General features: G+C 31.5%; 1 protein-coding gene across 3 annotated transcripts in view; it reads left to right on the forward strand.

Moving 5' to 3' along the window:
* The first annotated feature begins 6299 nt into the window (after positions 1–6299).
* Positions 6300–20994, forward strand: part of LOC130898589 (kelch-like protein 17) — a 43320-nt gene continuing 28625 nt past the window's right edge. For all 3 annotated transcript variants that reach the window (XM_057807992.1, XM_057807993.1, XM_057807994.1), the window contains exon 1: positions 6300–6867. The gene's annotated coding sequence lies outside the window, so the exon portion shown is untranslated. The remainder of the gene's footprint in view (positions 6868–20994) is intronic.

A 20994-nucleotide genomic window follows, 5' to 3' on the forward strand; every position in this document is an offset into this window, starting at 1 on the left:
GCAGTGATAGTGATATTAGGTATATAGAATGCGGCTATCTGTGTTCAAAACTTCATATTTCGGTGAGAAATGTTAAGGCAAAAAATTCCGAGACACATCAAAGTGTAACTTGTCTGGAAGCCCATACCTTGTTCTTTCAAAAAGTTCACGTCTGAAGGAGAATTCTTAGCAATAGAATTATTAACTTACTTCTGTAGACGGCAATGTTAAATACTCTACTAATAATCAATTGGTACCATCAAGACGGTTACTTGACCGACTAGAACTAACTCCACTGGATTTATTTTAAGTCAAAAGTATACGCCAATCGACCTATTGATATTTAGGAATTGAAAAATTGGATTCAAGAGGAATTTCAACAAAAAATTTCAACGAATTGCAAAAATTAGGTATAACCTTTGTTTCTATCAGTAAATATTACATTTGAGACTTTTTGCTTTTCAAAATTGTGACATTGTTCGTTGGATATCACCTACCTACTAATAAAGTGACTATAATTTTGAAACACCAAAGCGAGCTTTTGTCCGAAAAGGAAATTGTACACGAACAAGAAAATTTTGGGTGTATCATATTTTGAATCAACTTAGAGTTACAATTGAACGAAAACTTTATTATTTAGTGTATGAAAAGCTAGGCCTCCTTTGTCTACCGCTAATTCCACTTCACTTTTACCTGACGCAGTGTTAATAAAAAGCTTGTTTAATGAGTTTGAGGATGAATCTGAAACTTAAACGATTTCTACAAGTCACAATTGATCTTACAGCTCCGTTTAGGCATTTCAGCATCAAAATTCAATTTAAATTTCTAAGACGGTATATTTCGCTTTCCCCACGGACACGTGAAACTCACCTTTACTAACAGTGTGATTCATATACTTCAAAGTTGATCAACAGTTGCTGGTCACTAACAATATGGACTTGTTATGGACTGCGTCAAGACATTGGTTAGTTAATCTTACCACTCTTCCTAAATCTAAATAACGCTTTTAACTCCGATTTACGTGACTTACGTTTCGAATTTTGATATTTTCTTGTACTGGAATGCTTCAAATTGAGAATAATAAATACAACACAGAGCAACACGTCCATAGATCATGCAAACAAGTCTTTCAGATAGTAGTAAATGAACGAAAACGCTTTCAAACCCCTAAACTTACTTGTAGAAAAAAAGAAACAATAATATAGTTGAGCAACTGAAATTGGCTGGTCCCTAATAACAGTATTGGACAAGCCATTCTACAAAGAACACTCAATAGTTCATTCTATCTTAAGAGATGAAGCTTATTTAGATCTGCGCCACAAAATTTGACAATGAATCATACCACATTCTTTTTCTTAAAATTAAACAATGTTTTGAAATCTAATATATGTTGCTTGCGTTCACAATTTTGATATTTTCTTGTATTAAATGCATTAAATGAAGAATTATAAAGTTAACACAGGAGCAACACGTCCATACATCCAAACAAGTCTTTCAGATAGTAGTTGAAACATACCAGTTGAAACAGAAAATGAAATCACCTTTATATATACGTACTTGTAGGCCTATACGTACTTGTAGATGTTAAAATAATGAATAGCGTGGATAGTTTTTATATTTATTAATTTCTATATAATAAAATGTTCAAAGACACTATCATTTGTCTAAAAGGTGCTCTTGCCATCACTTCTGAAGTCTGACGTTGTTTTTTTCGCGCACAGGACAGAGAACATAGACAATGATGAATAGAGTTGCTTCAATAAGTATCTGAGAATCAACAGTAGAAAACAAGAAAATAGTATAGTTGAGCAATTGGAAGTTGCTGGAGTACTACTTCGCAATTCTAAGTAACTTGGACACGTCATCCAACAAAGAGCACTCAAAAGCTTTTTCTATCTATATAAGTTTTTCGTTTTACGTAAGTTTTGTGAAGGTTATATAGAATTATCGGAATAATGGAGAAAATATTTATTATAAGCCAATGTTTCTTTCCCTTTTAATGTAAGCCTTCTTAGATTTACATTTCTTTTATTTGTTTTATGAACACGGAGTGTCAATTTGTACGACAATGCATTTTTCCTTGAAAGAATGAAAACTTTATCGGCAAACTTATCTTCTGGAACATGCTATTCAAAATAAGTTTTCGCTGCTTTCCATTGCGATTCCATCCTCATCATCCATCACAAATTCCAATTGTTTGTAAGGCACTGCCTAGAGACATGAAACCGTTAAAGAGGAGAATAAAGAGCTTCAAACAGAAGTTGAGAGAAAAACTTCATCACTGTTTAGAAAGTAGAGAGTAGAAATAATTAACGTTCCCTTGATTTTTTCAAAGTACTAATAAAACCAACTATTTCCTTTTTTATTAATATTTCATTGTATCCTGAATATAAAAAGTTTTATATTTAATTTAATCAAGGATAAATTGAAATGAAATTAAATGTTTTGGACAACAAATTCTAACGTTAGTGGCCTCACGTGCCTTATTTTCAAATTTTCTCCTCTACTTTGTTTTTATAATTGAATGTAACTGATTTTCTTCAATATACAACAAAAACAAAACAATTTTTGTAGCACATAATTATGAAACCTAATTTTTTTGCATACTAAGTTCTATTTAGATAAGATAATTGGAAACAGTGACCTCTAGTTGTTTTTGAAACTTTGTGTAAATCAAAACTGGTAAACATAGTACCGCTACACTCCTTGTCAAAGAAAACCGTTAAATAACTGTATTCTCAAAAAAATTCTATGTATTTCGAGTGTGAATACGTTAAAAATTTCCAGATAAATTTCAAACACTAGTCTTATTAAATTGAATTTGGTGTTTTTATTTGGAGATGAATGTAAATTGTTTGTGTTCTCTAATAACCTTTGTTGCAGCTAAAATAGTATAGGGTAACAGCTAATATTAACTCGGGGTCTCATCAAAGACAATTTTGATCTTAATAACTTTGTTATTAAATTTTTTTGTTATTTTAAATTAAATACTTTTTGAGTGGAAAATATTATTTACAATTTTCACAGTAAAACTCAACCCACCAACACAAGACAAACCACCTATTCACACGATTGACCAAAGGTTAAATCAATTTTCTAATTAATGTTCAAAGCCCTAGATGGATCTGGCAGCAAAAGTAGACATCATGTTGGAACATTTGGCAGAAAACTGACGAAGTTAATATTGGTAGGTACATCACATTGTTCAGGTTCTCTTAATGATTTATTATCATTATTATCATTATCATTATCATTATTCTGATTATCGTGTTATACAGTTGTACATTGCAAAAATATTAATGTAATTCATCCCTCATAGAAGCTTAGAATGTTTTAATAGACATAGCTGTCTATTAACAGAACTAAATTAACTGCAAGAATTACCTATTTTTTTATTTTATTTTTACTTTATCAATTAACTCTTTTTTTAAGGTAATCATAACAAATTGTTGCTGGCTGCTACCAATTAAAATCCCTTATTTCTTCTGTTTTTTTTTCCAAATAGCTAACCCTTGAAACTTAAGAATGAAGTAAATAAATGGTAGTAACAAAATCATGAAAGAACAAAGTTAGATTTACCACAAAGTAATTGAGTTAGTTAAGAGACAGATTTACCAAGGTACATCAACAAATCAGCTGATCTGACTGACATTTGGTTGGTTGATCAAAGCTAATCGTTTTTCTTCCTATACCTAGTTGTAAATTGTATACATTAGTGTAAATCGATCAGTTGTGCTTCTTATACGCAGGCTTTTGATCAAGATCTATTGCCTTTTGCATTAAATTGTGCGTTATCTTGCTATATGTAAAGCAGTTTTGCTTATCTAAATTTGACAATGTCACACATACAGTCCTCTGATTATTTAAGTGAGGAATGTTCTTCATATTTCCATATTTTTGTTTTATTTATCCCTTCATTGATTTTGATGAGCAAAATTTAGAGTAAATCTGTTTATAACGGATATAAGACTTACTATTATAATTAAACATAATACATACATAATAATACAACAACAAACATAAAAAAAGAGGAAATTTCTAAAACATGAACCAAATAAATCTCTAGTGTTGATTTCACATCTTCTTCTTATATATTATACTGTTCCTTGGTTACCAATATGATAGTTTTTTCATTGTAAAATCAATTCTGTTACTCTTTAGGTATGCAATCTTTTATACACGCACGTTAAAAGCTATGACTATATAATCGGAATCAGACTTTGTTGTCTTGTTATGGAACTCAGTGACATTTGATGGACATATTATATGAGTCACAGTGTTTTTCACAGCATACATATTATTTTCCGACGTCTGAATTATGAATAAAATTCCTGTTATCATATATCATATGAAAAGCGAGGTCGGAAAGCTTATATTATCTTGTACAGAACTGTATTCAACTATTTCGACAAGCTAAAAAAAGGGGCTTAAAACTTATTTTTCTTCATAATTGATTTTTAACTTAGAAATTAACGTTGTAAAGTAACATATAATGAATTCTCTCATTAAATTTAAAGGGTTTAGCTTTGAGAGAAAATTTAGTCAAATACTAAGCTATAGAAGTAAGTGGGATCATAACACTATACAATAAATGAACAAAATGCTATTAAATAGTATACGAACGGTTCTAAAACAGCAGACAGAACTCGAATAGGAGTGTACGGGCTCAGAACCAAACCCTCTGAAAGCCTAGGCAACACACCAAGCTGTTTCAAGCAGTAATTTATGCAGTTGAAAAATGTTGTGCCCAGTTCAATCTAGAGAGGAATTATCGCACACAGAAGATCTTCATCCTGTTCGATAGTCACGCAGACTTGCAGCTTTAAACAGTACTCCTTTTGGATTACGTAGAAAAATTACGAGTTAGGCAAGAAAAATGAAGTTACGCTATAATAGATTCCGGGACACACCGGAGCGGGGAACGACAAGCCCTTCATGGGACCTGCATCCTGTAGTATCACAGAACAATAGAAAAATTATTGGGAAAGAAGATAGATACGAGCAAAACCAATAATTGGGACAACCTATAGGGGTTGAGACAAGCGCATACAGTCTCCTGGGAAAGTATAACCAGAGAAGATCTGCTGGATGTATCAACATGAGTAAGAACAATCTACAGATACTAATAGGAGCTCTATCGGGCATTATCACCTCAATAGCCACTTAAAACCTCTATCAACATTTTCTCGATGTGTGAAACACTACGGAATTCCAGAGCACCACACCTGGGAGCGAATGTAATAGAAGACGAAGATCTCTGGCAGCGACAGCTGGACATTTTGAACTTTCTAAAAAGAGTGGGATTGACAGATCAGCTGTAAACACTGGGTTCCCCGGTATGGCAACAAGAAATAGGCACCCGATAGATCCTTTGGGTCATAGTGTATATGATACCCCAATACCTACATACATACATTATAGAGTCTCCCTGGAAAAATAACTGAGTTTAATAATACTCTGAATAAATTATATTCAATCATAAAATAGGTAGTTAAAACTGATGCAATTAGAACTTCACTGTATAATATATAATATCTTTATACATATATCAAATATAAATAATATTGATGGTACGAACTTGTGTAAATTATTTAAAGTGTAAAATCATTTATTCGCTCAAATTTAACATTAGTCAAATTCTTGAATCATTCTGGACATCTAGGGCTCCTGATTCTATATAAACAAAAAAAATTAAATATTAGAGATGTTGAATTCAGTGCCAACTAATGCTTGTTACAGTTAAAAAAGTCCTTTTCAACCTAATGCCAAATAAATATGTAGAATACAGAAACATCCCTTCTAAAAAATAATGCGAACCAAACTGAACTTTGTAATTATTTCTGAAACCTCTCATTCACTATTTCTTACAAGAGCCATACCGCGTGACTTCGATACGATCAAAGAAAATATACTAAACTCGAACAAAATAAAGAAAATAAAAATAATGGATATCTTTAAAATTCAATAGTGAGATTTCAACTCTTCATAATATTATTTACATTAAACTTTGTTGAAAACACTAAAGGAAACAGGAACAGCTAAGATTGTTGATGCTAATGAAGATGATACTAGTAAATATGACAACGAGTCGAGAACAGAGAGTTTTTGATGTTTCATACTTTACAAAGTCGAATTAAGTTCGGTTATGAATCCTCCAGGTAATAAGAACATCCGTACCGGCTGCATTTGTGAAGGAAGAACTACTAAACAACCAAAAGTAAAGAGAGTCGTGGAAGTCCAATAATTTTTCATTCAAAGACCAAACAAATCCGCTCGAAAGTCTAGTAGTGAGTCAGCAGTTTCTAAAGCGTACAAAACAAAGTGCTTACTTTGCTAACGAAAATTATTTCGCGAACTCAGGTTGATTCCACTCTACGAAGTACTAAATTTGATTGTACGTTTTTTACGATACGAAAAACGTTAATTATATATTAATCGATGTTTTGCGTTTGTACTACATATTCAGTGGTTAAATTTGAATCTAGAATAGCATTAATATTTCATAATTGAGTCGACTGCATGTGATATTTGTTACTCAGAAAAATTTGAAAATAAACAATAAACAACATGTGAGAACAATCATTTTTCACGACGAGTACGGATCTGTTACCCAATTGCAGAACGTTGACGAGAGCAGCTGTAAACAAAATATGTATGAACTTTATTGCTGCATTCAATAAGTGCCATTATTTGTGTATTAAACGCTTTCCATGCGTCTGCCACGAATAATCCTTCTCTGGGAAATAACATGCGTACTTATTCCAACTCCAAAATTCATCCTGTTCCTTAGTTGACGTTCAGCTGTTTTTCGGGGAGAGTGCTATTTGGTTTTATTAACTGTTCTAAGTGGGACTTTTAAAAGACAGATAAAGGAAAAGTGATATTTTGGTAAGGTGTTCTAAGGTTTTTTTCATCAATAAGAGTAGATTTCAAATTACTATTCATACATAACTTTAAATAAATTGATAATTCTTTTATTGTTCTTACGACGTTTGTATGTTTTGTCATAGTTTTTGAAAGAAAAAATGCCTCAAAATTATCGAACAATTTTAATTTATTATGAGTTGTTATCATTAACAACAGATTTTTTACAAAATTTATCAATAATATATTGCTCCACACTTTTAAAACTGATGTTTTCGTGGGATATGAGATAAGATTTTGATTTTTACGAAAACCATGTTTTAAATTACAAACTTGATGAATTGATTGTTGTGCTATGGTTTCGCGATGTTTGCATGTTGTTTTGTGGTTTTTCTTGAAATATCGTCAGTTTATACTTTTGAAAATATACAAATTGTAAAAAAAATATTGTTGATAGTTTACTCAATTTTATAAATAATTTGTTGAAAGACAATGATTTAGATTCAATACTATTGTGTATATCATAACTCAATATGTTTCAAAATTTGTATTATATTCAATTATCATTATTGTTCAACTAGTTTATCTAAATTTGTTAATAATACATTCTTCAACGCTGTGAAATGCTTCGACAACAAAATTCTAGATAGTTTTTCTACCTACATATTTTATTTCTTATATTTGCTCATCCATTTCCAAGAAATATCCTGTGTGATATTTGGTCTCAGTAATAGGTATTCAGATGAGGTAATGAATTAATATTGAATTGGAACTACCAGCTGTTTAACGGAACGAAATTTACAAATAAATAAAAGGTGGGAAACCTGCATAAACCTCCTAAAAAATTAAAGTTCTTAAATAAATGAAACCTATTCCTGACCACGTTCCTCCAAATAAAAATTGTCGAAAACCAAGTCTCAACAATAATATATTCAGTGAGGGAAGAAACAAAATACACGGCAGTAAAATGAGTAAAAATAACTTGTAAACTCTAGTCAAGGGTTTATTGTAACCGATGATGATGATGTAATTGTGATCTAGCTCTAGCTGCTGCTGAGCTATGAAAAACAAAATGGAAATAGGGAATACGGATGGAAACACTGAGAGGGAACTAGTTGATAGATCTGGGTAAAGGGATGCTCTGCTATACGAATAAGTTTTTATGGTATTATATATATATATTTATAAATCATAACTTTCAGTTGCAGCTTTTTGAGTTTCGTTTGAAATTTCACAACAATATGTTGCTCTGTTTTCACGTCTATAGTTTTTTACGGCAAGACAAAAAACAGCCTCTATACTTGTACAAGTCCACGGCTACACTGGTTTGTCACGGTAGACATCGTATTCGAATACTCTTCAAGCTAGACAGCTGACGTTAACCTTGGTGTTTGCGTACTTTTTCTGAAGTAGCGCTAGTTTCCTTGCTCCATAGCCATACTCCGTATTGTATTATTTATGTTCCTCAGAGAAACACGAAATAAAAATTATCACGAAAAAAAAAGTATTCAAATCGTTTGCTTCTCAGAATTAAATAAATGTATTATATTAACAAATCTTTGAAATAATAATTTTGTGAGCACTTCACACAAAAAAAATAAATAAAATGTTTGTGATATAGAAAAGAATCGTTTTAAAAAATGTTTGACGAAGAACTTAACAGGCCGTTGGGTATCTAAAATTTTTTTGGTGCTATATAATAAAAATAATATTCATTTTTCTCTTTCGAAATACACCGAAAGATTCGTTGTATTGATTCGGAGTATTTCGTGTTTTGAAAAAGTTAATAATAGTTACCATTTCATTTAGCTGCATAATGGGTGCACCTGATATTGATTCCACACTAATCATCATTACAATTATATTTCACTTACATTGTGCTCTAGCAATTGAAAATATAGGTTGAATACTAGCTTCGGCTTGCGGCTTTGATCCCGAACTTTTATATAATCCTTGAAGATAATATCAAAATTACTGATAAGTATTCTTGTCTATTCATTTATAGTTTAGAATAATATACTCAAGTAACTAATAATTTTGATAAAGATTCAAATAGTCCATTGAAATGTTACATGAGCTATGGAACATGTGGGGTCAATACAAGCTTAACTCGCCATCTTGGAAAAAGTGGTGAAAACACGTTTTTCCCGATATCTTAAAAACTATCAAACTTACAAAAATTTGTAAAGACATATATACGTAAATATACTCGGATACTGTGAAAATAGGCTATATCCTGTGTTGGAGGAAGCGATGTTAGACTAAATGAATTTTTTGATACTGCCTTCAAGAATTGTTTGTATTTCATAGTGTCTAGAGAATCGTCATTGACGCCACCGTATAAAAAAACGAAAAAACGTTCGCCACCGAGACTGAGCAAAGATGGATCTTTCTTTCTCATTCAGGAATAGCGCTGTATCACCAGCTAACTCAGGATGCTTTTCCAGAATTTTAATGAATTTTAGCTTGTCCATATTACAAGAAGCTGATGTTTTGTCACATCCTAAAAAAGCATAAAGAAACAGTAAATTTTCCGCTATTAAATCTCCATACGTAAGGCCTGAAGGGCTATAAAAGTGGTCAGATGTACGCCCTTTAAAGGTTTTAAAAAGAAAATATTTGACTTAACTCCACTTAAGAATTATTGTAAGAAACAATAATTTTTTAAGCTCTGTATTAGGGTCAGTAATAAATAAGTGAAATTGTAGGGCTTGCAAAAAATTATCAAAAATAGGTTTACAATAAAAAAAAAAAAATTTAAGTAGGGTAGAAATGTTGCTTTGACCGGGTTGTCATTAGCATTGACGAACCCGGTCAATTTTGGAGCGCTGTAACAGCGTTTTAAATGAATGAAATTCGAAAAAATTCTAAAGGAAAATCTTCATTCACTTCATTCAAGAAGCATTTGTGCAAATTTTATGGTTGTTACTAATAATACATTTATTGGACTGACTACGTACTCAGAAAAATGGCAGAAACGTCCTTTCTTGGCGTGTTGATGAAATAGTATTGTAAAGTATCGATCATAAACACCGATAGAGAACTGAACAAATATTTAAGACGTTTAAGAGTAAAAGATCTAAAAACCATTTTTTATTGGGAATTCACGTTTTAATGTTCAAATTTCATGATTGTAGCTTTAGAAGTTCCGGATATACAATCGACAAAATCTTTTTTGTTGACAATTTCCTATTTTACATAAAACTATAATTTTTTACTTGTTATTTTTATTCTTCTTCTACATTTTTGCCTTATTGTTATATTTATATCCTTCAATTTTCATTGATGATGACGTTCAATATTATTATTTGCGATAATTCCCTTTTTTTTAGGTTCCTATAGAAGTATAACCCAACCTTTTCACTACAATAATAATCTATGTTAAATATCTTGGACATGTCTGGCTATATCCGTTTTAAAACAATTCAGTTACTTATCGAATGATTTTTGAAGTTGCTCTTGACCATATATAAGATTTTTTCATCGTTTTTTTTTATACAAATCTCACCGAACTCATTTCATATACTAGTAAAGAAATAAAGGAAATCTTTCATAAGCGTGCTTAAATATTGATGTTAGAAATAATAAGTTGCAATGCTAATTATATTTATTATCATTATAATGACATTTCGATAGCGTCCAATAATAAATAAATTTTAATCAGAATCACTACCGATGATAAATTATTTAGGAAATAGAAATACTCAATGAAAGTGAATTAATTTAAAATTGTAATCAAAATTTTTTAGAGGAAAAGAAATAACATTATAAATGCAAAAATTCACAGTGTGGAAAAGCTGAATTGAATAAATAATTTTTCAATCATTACACATAATTGTAGTAAATTATGGAACACGTTGAATCTACGAATTTTTCAACGTGATTTTTTGAATTTATATGAATTAATGTTTCGCTAATACAGATGTCGGCATGAATCAGGCAACAAATTTGCATTAAGAGAAAAAAATGCATCGTCAAAATAAATCCATTAAAAGAAATTACAGGAGGGATGCAAATAAGGGTTACTGTAAGTATTCAAATTGATGCCCATCGTGATCAATGCAGTTACGGCAACGTTTCTCAAAGGAGAGGCAGGTCTGGCAAAACATGTCAAGCTGTCCTCAAAGAGCTTCAAGTTTGGTCTTCTTACACAAACGCAGTCCTTGAGAAAACCTCACTGAAAGAAACCACAGGGTGTCAGGTCACATGACCATGCGGGCCACTTAAAGAATCCTCGTCTGCCTATCCATTCTCCAAAATGAACATTAAGGTACTCCTTCACACCTAACGCGTAGTGAGACGAAGCTCCACCTTACATGAAATTGGATCGTTTTCCATTTTTACACGTAAATGTTCGAAAATTTCCAGATAACTTTGGCTACGGTCCTACGTGGCCTCCGGCATTAATACCTCCACACACACACACACCCCAGACAGGTTTAATTCTCCTTCAACGTAAGGTTTCTGGTCGTTCCAGTACACGCAGCTTTTTCGATTGACCGCGTGCGTTTCAATATTAGTCGTAAAGAACTATTGGATATTTGATGTTCTCTCGATAGCAGCACTACAGATTGATAAGGCACTGTTTCCATATTTGCTACAGATACCGGTCGTCAAGAAAGCGGCGCCTCGACAATAGAGGGTCTACTCGACAAGCACGTATTATCTTGACACGTTTTAATCTTTGTCGACAGCTTTACCAGATTTAAGAGCGTTGCATGACTTATGCCGATTTTTCAACAGCGTTACGTGACTTATGCCGACCTCTGTATTATTCAACAAACTCTTTTTGAACTTGTTCCATTTATAATTTACGGATTCCTATCCTAATACAGAAGAAAAATTTTCAATTCATACAGAAGTGCCAATAGATACAGAAGCAAACTTAATTTCAAAATTTTTTCATCCTGTTGTCATAGGTTTAACAGCTGTTGAATTAAAATGCTATAAATGACTATGATGTAATCGTAAGTCAAGAATGGCGATTATATTTATATTATTACAATTATAATCCATCAGTTATCAAGTGATAGTTATTCAGTAGAATATTGAATTAACTTTTCTTCATCTTTTTTAGTATGATAAGTTGTAGTCTTGCTATCGACCTCAATAGTATTTAATCCATCTATTACAACTTTATCTTATATCCTTCCTAAATAAATTTCTTTCTTTTGAATAAAACAAGATTATTATTTTATATTGTTACAAACTTGTTTGTAGGATGCGATTTCCTTGAAGAGATTTATTTACCATTTAGTGTTTCATCACTTCAAAATATACCTTCTGGTTCCTTTTCGAATTAATGTACTCAGAATTATTGTTTTATTATATTTATTTTTAAATTTAGATGTGTGTTTATGTATATTTTTATTTTTTTCCAGCGATGATTAACAAAGATCGCTGTTTTTACATTCATATTATTTTTTGAGATAAAATAGAATCTTATAGCATCACATTGTTAAAAATAATTTTGTCATTAGAACAAGGAAAATCATTTGAGGAAAGTAAATATTATCTATAAGGTAGTATTACTACAAAATTTATGAAATTATATTATCACGAAGTATAGGTCGATTTTTATTCTTAAATCGACAATTTACAACTAACAAAATTTTAAATAAAAAAGGGGGTCGTGTGGCACCTTGTTGGAAAGGGGTCTCAGTCCTTTGTTCAGCAATATAAAGTTTTTATTAAATTTGGTGCAATCCTAACTAAGAAAATCAATTTGTAAGGTATAAAATTTTGATAATGTCCTTGTCACAAAACTTTACGTAGAATGAAGACAATAATGTCGCATAATATGTAGAATGAATTTTTCAATGTACTTTACAATTGAATTGAATATTCAAAATTACCACCATTCACTTCTTGACAGCGATTTTAGAATTCTCCTATAACATTTTGTTATTCCGTTATCGTAACTTTTAAATTAGCAATATTGTTTGGTCTATTAAAATAAATTTCAGATTTCAAATAACCTCATAATAAGTAATCGAATCGGGAGGAGTCAAATCGGGAGATCTAGTCAGCCATTTGATCGTACTACGTCTTCCAATCCACCCTTTGGGAAAAACCTCTGGTATGAGCTAGTCGTTGGAACAACGACAAGAAAGAAATAATAAATGTGACTCAACCAAATCTCATCAACTCTTATAATCAGCATATGAGAAGAGTTAATAATAAAGAGGGCTTAGTGGGAAAATACACAATTTAGATCCAAGGATAAAAATAGTAAAATATTAATTCATATAAAAGAAATGGCCGTTACCAATGAATAAATATTATATAGAAGTTTGCACGGAGAACAATCAATAAGTTGTTAGGACTTCAGAATAGCAGTTGCTGTGCCTTATTTGAAACTCCACTGCAATGATATAAAACGGAAAACGTATGCCGCAGCAGTAGTTTCTGACGAAAAAATCACTGGATTCAACGCAAATATTTGTAAAATAATTTAATTTTTCATTTCAATGTAGAAGTCTGAGTAAACTTCAATAAACTATTTTTAAGCAGAATTTGGTTTTAATGCGTCATTATTTTTGGTACTGGTACTTAATGGGTTTTAATGAAGTATTGGTAACTCCAGTATGGTTAGAGATAGGTATAGAGAACAAACATAGGGTGTTTTGAATTTTAAGTAATAAGGTAATTGACGTTTGCATTTGCCCAAGGTGACCATTAATATTTGAATCAAGAGCTCTAGGTGTTTTAAATCACTGTTGTAATAATTCTGAAATCTCTAAATTAATTGGACTCATTGGATTCAACCTTATGAACCAATTCTCCATTTCCACAAAAAAATCAATATCTCAAGAACAGCAGTACCTTGGTTCAAAGCTGGTTCAATTTTGCATGTAGAAAACAAAATTTGGATCAATTATGGGACTTTCCATTTAAAAAATCGTATGTTTGATTATATTAGTCCAATATACACAATATATTGGGAGAGCTGATTTTATATTAAGTAGTGGATTTTAGATTAGTTGAAACACAAGTAATCAGTCATATAGCCCTGTATAACAAACCATAGAACTTGATGTAGGATTAATAATTTTTGACAAAATTCATTTTCCAAATATAATTTTACAGGCGACGATGTTATATGGAAAACAAAGGGTATTGTGCGGTATAGTTATATACTTAGATATTTATAAAATTCAAACAAAGTCTGAGAGCGGAAAGATTCATCGTTGTGCTTTTTACTTTTTGGTCCTTGAGACTTGCGAGTGTCATGCATGCAAATCGTTTCTGAGTACAAGCGAAAATCAATTTTCCGTGGAATAATTTTACACTTTTGAGATTTATGTTGACGAGTAAAATTAAATTGTTATGATAGTTACTGGAATTGTTCGAAACTGTTTTATATGTGACATATTCCTGAATATTTACACGATTAGCAAACCGTAGATTTTTGTATTGCAATATCTTCCTGAAGGTATTATAGTAACGAACCAAGTCGCATAATTATTATCATTGAATCATATCCAGTATTCATAAACAGAAGAAAATTACATCGAAATTTTTGGTCACATAATCTTGTCAAACTGACATTTTTGTATCAAAATCTGTAATAGAAAATTAGCTTTTTGACAACTTTTTACATTTACATCCAGACTTCTGATAGCGAATATTGAAAATATTTATGGCTATCAACATCTGATATATTCAGTATTATTTATTCTTATTCAGAAATTATTTCGAACGGAATTATATTTCCATAGTCCATAATCGTTTTTTGATATTCAATATAGTCCAGTCAATTAGGTTTTATCTACGGAAAAAATCCTAATTAGCTGAATTCTATTAGGGTTTACCACTTGTGCTTGCTTTTTACATAAAAAAATCTGCCAGTGAGGGTCATTTGGGTAAATTATACTAGATTTTACTAAGTTCCTAAAACTCTAAAAGATAAGTACATGAAAAAGCAGTTTACGTCTTGGTGTACGGTATAAAATACCGTGTGAGTCTAGTCGCTTTCTCAGCGCTGTACTCTAAAAACGGTTGATTTTACAGAAAAATGCTAAAGACATTTTTTGTAGACAGTTGTAGACAATTTTTATAATAACCGCTATTGACTTCCGAGCAATAGATCGCGAGGTACTTTCGAAAAACTGATTTTCGTGACTTTTTGACTTTAATAACTTTTTTAGCCGGCACGATATCGATTTTTCACATCTTCAATATAACAGCGTGATGAAGGCATATACACAAATTCAGCTCATTAGGAAGTTATGCGCAGATTGCTGTTTAAAATACCCAAAATGACTGGACTAATAAGATTATTGCCTACAATTCAGAAAGTCATTATGTCGATGCTGTATTATTTTAAATTAATAACCTTATCTAAACTAACTTGTTTCCTCCAGTACTAAGGGTTTTCAATTTTCTAATAAAAGAAAAACTATAGACTATCTGAAAAGGCAGTGCTGGAGGGCACACCAAATAATTTCTTTATAAACAGTTCAGAATTAATCATTGAAATGGATGACCTTTGATGGATTGCCGAGGGAAGTATGGAAAATACTGCCTAAACACGCTGTAAACATATCACTTTCCTTAGGGTGACTAACATGTATAACAATTTAGATTTAATCGATACATCACGCAATTTTTAACAAGAGACAAAAAATATATCAGATTACAGTATATCATGACAGTCTTCATGACTGTACTTAATTATATTCACTTTCGAGCAACCCTCTTTTAATCATAGATATGTTTCATATTTCGGGTTCTCAATTTCATTTGTTTTTAGAAACGAATACTGCTTGGATTTTCGTAAGTTATGATGACAAGGTAATTGAAAGTTATGAATTGATTTTAAAGACCCCATAAGTGGTATAACGAACGTTTCAAATGAGAAACGATGTCATTAGAGTTGTATTAATTTTGGAAAATTTATTTGATATGGATCTAGGTACCTATCTAAGTAAATTATTATTTCCAATCTACCCCGTTACTTCACGACAATATTGCTTCAGAGACCGAAGGTAAACTGTTCGTAAACCGTCGGTATCTGAAGTCGATATCTTGGTTCTCGAAACACGTGTGATACAATGTAACTGTTAGTTTTGGTATGAGGGTAATAGTCTATTAAGTCTGATCATCACCGACGGTTCTATAAATTCCAACTTGTAACTAATTCTGGTATTGATTAAAAATATTGAATTAAGATTTTCTTCTGAATAACTTTTTCAATTTTAAACAAAATATATAGGTTGATAATCGATTTGAGTTCATTTTTCTGGATTCTGGAAAAATAATTTTCCATAAAATATTAATGATAATCGAATTTAGCTCCTTTTTTCTGGATTCTAGAGAGATAATCTTCCACAAAATACTCATGATAATCGATTTGTGTTTATTTTTCTGGATTCTGGAGAAATAAATTTCAATCGTCTGTCCCAAATTTAAACGTTTCAGAACTTCAATGATAGAACAAATGTTATCAAAACTATTATTGAACAGAAGTTTTCCAAGTTTCACGAAGTTGTAGTTTGATACTGTCCAACAAAATATAAGCTACCACACATTTTTTGATGTGAATTGCTTACAGACAACTTCAAATATGAGATAATAGAGTCAGATTTCAAATTTCTAGACTTTACAACAGACATGGTAATTTATAAGTGGTTGGAATCGAAACTAGTAACTAGATGTGGATTTCAAGACAAAATTGACACTTATTTTCTCACATCGACAAAATAAACTACATTATGAGAGCAAATATTTCAATCGGGAAACCGTACTCATAATTTCTAAATTCATGGAAATCGAAGATTTTATCTTCATCTGTCATTAGTATTGATCTTGCACCTACCTAGCCCAACATTCACTTGTTTCCACGAAGACAGAAATCTGCTTGGCGTACATCTCTAGAGGCAGATGTCTATGACGTGGATATTTACAATTTTGTCTATGCAAATGCTTAAATAAGTTTATTGACTACGTAGGAAATTTTCATTCACTCTTTCAAATGTAGGTAACTATTTTTTCTTGTACTTCAGTTTTTATTCCAAAACATATTGTTCACTATTTGAATAGCCCTCGTGTTTTATTTGTAAAATGATTGAGTGTTATAAAATACGTTCATGCCAGTAGCATTGACCTTTTTGTTTTCAGTAAATAACTTGAAGCGTGATATAATAAAAGTTTGCAGGTTCAGCAGTTCTTCCGCATTTCCTTTTTTTCATCATTCGCATATTTTTAACTCTAGTCAAAAACTAATATATTCATATTATATTTAGAAAGACTAGCGCTATCAGGTAATTTTTTTAACTATTCTGAAATATATGATAACCTCATATCATTATATATGTACAGAGCGTCCACAAAAACTGTTCAGTTTTTTTTCAACCACCGATCGCTCCGTGCAGATGCTACACGGGCAGAAGAAAGCAGGCATACGCTGTAAGCGACTACGAATCTCTCGCACTACACACTCCGCCATTGTTCACATTCAGGCGTCAGTCGGCGTTGTGCTACTCCGCCATTATTGATGCTTCCGCCAAGTGTCAATTGTGAAGTGTGAATCGTTTTATACAAGTTGGATGCCATAGTGTGAATGGGGAAAATCCTAACGAATATGGAAACAGATATTTATTAACCGATTAATATGTTTGATTTGTTAATTTTAATTTTGATCCATTGAAAATATCGATAATATTGGAATTTGTCGATGAATTTTCCTCATAAACAAAATTACAGCGAAACAAGGAACATAGTTTCCGATAAAACTCCCATAAATGCTTCAAGAGAATGTTATTTTATTATACACTCACTTGGACATTATACACAAGGATTTGAGGATCTCTTAACTTCACGAAATGTTGTAATCACTTAATTTTACAAAGACTCCATCGATTGTTGTGTTAGCGTTTGTTGTAGCTTCTCATGAAGATCCTAAATCTATTCCATAAGTTGCTTCCAAAAAATTTTTGAATTCGGTGGTTGTTGAGAGATCTTGATTAAAATCTGTATGACTTGATCGTGATTTAACAATGTTTGTATTGATGTATGACCAGTGTATGAGTCCATATTTGTTGACAGATGGTTGTGAATATTTAATATGTTGATATCCTGATACTTGCAAAAAGTTATTTCTATTTGGTGACTACCAGATGAAAGGATCGATGAGTCCAAGTGTTGAGTATAAAGAATATCTTCATTTTTAGAAAAGATTATTATTCCTTATGCTTTTGGTGTATCAGAATGAGGAATTTGTATGGCAAAAAGTACTTTCAGGTTGATTTAATGAATTTTGTACTAATAATGGCCAAAATTTCTTTCGTTTAGACACATCTACAGTTATACAGGGATTAAATACTAAAAATCTGACCTCGCTAAAAAGACTAGAGATATGATTTTTGAAATGGCTATGAATTAGCTCTATTGGAAAAAACTTTTGGTTAAAGGTAAATTAGGTCTGTAATTACAAAGTGTTGAACTCAACTTCAACCAACATAATTTAACTTTGAATATAATCTCTTTTTTAATTATGCAAACTTTAGTACCACTTTTTCATTTGTTTAAAATCGCTTTCCACCAAGTTTCATAACACAAAGTAATCGCGGATAGTCAAATCATATAAATATGGCAAAGTTCGGTATTAATATCATGTAAGCAAATCAGTATACTATTTCTTCTATCTTGGAAACATATTCCTCGGATGAAATCCTGTTTTGACTTGGTATAATGATGTAACCAAGTTTTCTTTACCCTAACATATTGACAGCAATTTTCAATTGGATTCCATTCAAATATATTAGTGTTAAAAATACCATAAAAACATACATGTAATTTGAGAGTGACTATCTTGTCCTGGATTTTTTTTATTTTAAATTGCACTGTACAATTCATTGTAAAAACCAAATTTAAATTAGCTTACGTTATCAAAAACCATATTTGGGATCTATTGAGTTATTTTCAATTTTTTTGACAACATTTGCTAATATAAACAACTACAATTTGCTAATCCATTTGGAAATTGAATCGAGCCATACATTTACTAACATATAACTGCAAGAGGGATGCGAATTTATTTTGGTTTCAGAAAACCCCAGCCCATTCCAAATGGATTGTTCTGACTTCAATAAGGGGATAAACTAGGATCCTTTGGTCGTTTATTCTATAAAATATATTCTATCAGTAACATGGTTTCACTGAATTGAATATTTGTCCAATTTACTTGAGGTTTGATATTATTAACATATAAATGAAAATAGTGTACATAACTGAAATTTTGTGTTAATTTTCGAATAATCTTTCATTCGAAAAATCACAAGGTACTATTAGAATTATTATCGTCTCTAATAATATTATTCTCATATTCACGCTTATTAATACATATTCAAAATACTCCTTAATACAATTACAAAAATCAGCATGAATTTTTAAAAGCATGAGAAATACTTCCATCATATGCAACAATATGACAAACTTTTTATAATTACACACAAAACCTAAACGTATCTAGAGATAGAAGTTACAGATCTTCTGTGGTCTCTTTGTAAATTAATTATGAAATAATCCGTGATTAAGGGCCCAAAGAGTAATATTGTGGACTAAGAAATATTTTGTTGACTTTAAACACCAACCTAAAATATTTACATTTGGAATAAGAAAGTGATAAAATAAATCTGAGCAGTAAGAAACTTTATTGAGCTCATAGAAAACTTGAATCTAGTGATCCTTTTCGTTGTAAATTGCGGGGGCGTCTCTACTAAAACTTGTATAAAAAAAGAAGATATTGAAAATTATAATGTACTATGACTCATAAGAGATGTTTTCGATTTAATCTAAGTTACAGGAGAAGGAGCAGCATTTTTTAACTACGGGACAAAAACGAAGGAAAATCCAATGCTCGGTTTCTCAACTACAATATTTCAAGCAGATTTATATACAGCCAGCGCTGGAAACATAAACAACCGATAGCACAGGAACAAAATAATTTACATCTTATTCAACAACCGACATGTTCTACAATTACTCGGGGCGATGGTTATTACGTCTAGGAAGGTTTGAGACTGTATTGAACAGAAAGAGAAAATGTCAACTAATAACTATGTCAAATTTGCCTGGTGTTCAGGAGAATGAAAAGGAAAATCAGTTGGTGAAGTCACAAGTATCACAAGTACGCTACCGGCCTCCTCAATCATGTACCCAATGGTTTCATAAATATACTTCTGGGCGGAAGAGTCAACTGTACAAGTGGCTGAAGATCACCGCCATGCAACAAACCCAAAACCTTTTCTAGGCTAATAATCGTGGTCAATTACTCGCCACTGGTATTTGACAAAGTACCTTCTATCTACGTCAAGAAGATATGCATTGTACAAGATGCTCAATGGTCAAGTTGTAGAGATGAGTAGACAAACCATGTATTGTTCAACTGTACTCTTCTCTGGGATGTTTGAGAGGACTTCCTAGGAATAAGCGCGGAAAAGCAGATTGAAACCAATACGAGAGATATATGTAATCTTTTTCGGTTTGCACACGAAGTAGGTCGTCATAATCTGTAGACAAACTAATGAATTGTTCTTCGTAGAGACCTGGCATAATGGCTGAATTGCAAGGCACCCGGTTCAATGAGAATATATTCTCAAAATCATGCACTGCAATCTTAAAATTGTTGAGATTGTCATGGGTGGATAGAGGAATCTTTGGAGGGATGTGTTTTACTTTTGTGGAATGGCCTAATGAAAGAAAAACTTTCATTTGCATGGCTGATGTTGGTTGGGCGTGTTGTGGGCAGTGTTTTCAAAGTGAGTGTATTCCCATTTAGCGTGAGTGAAATTAATTTGGGAGAAAATAGATTAAACAAAACAAAATGGCTCGCAAAAAAGAAACAGTGTTGGTTTACGCCTTCAAAGATCGGAGATAAACTCCTAGACGAAGTTTCACGCTTTACCTTCTGTCAGTGATAACTAGGTAAATAAAACCTGTAGTGGTACTGTAAACAGTATTCAATCAATGTGCAGGTTTATTTGGTCGATGTTATTAATTGATAAAATATGAAAATTTCATCGAATAATATTTCATAAACACATTGTTTGTATAGATATTGTCTTTTGAATATGTGTGAATTATAGATTTTCTAATTAGATGCTAGCACATCAGTTTATATATTCTTCTTTCTTTCTATATATATAT

The sequence above is a fragment of the Diorhabda carinulata genome, chromosome 10 (genome assembly GCF_026250575.1).
Source record: "Diorhabda carinulata isolate Delta chromosome 10, icDioCari1.1, whole genome shotgun sequence".
In the NCBI taxonomy this organism is placed as follows: Eukaryota; Metazoa; Arthropoda; class Insecta; order Coleoptera; family Chrysomelidae; genus Diorhabda; species Diorhabda carinulata.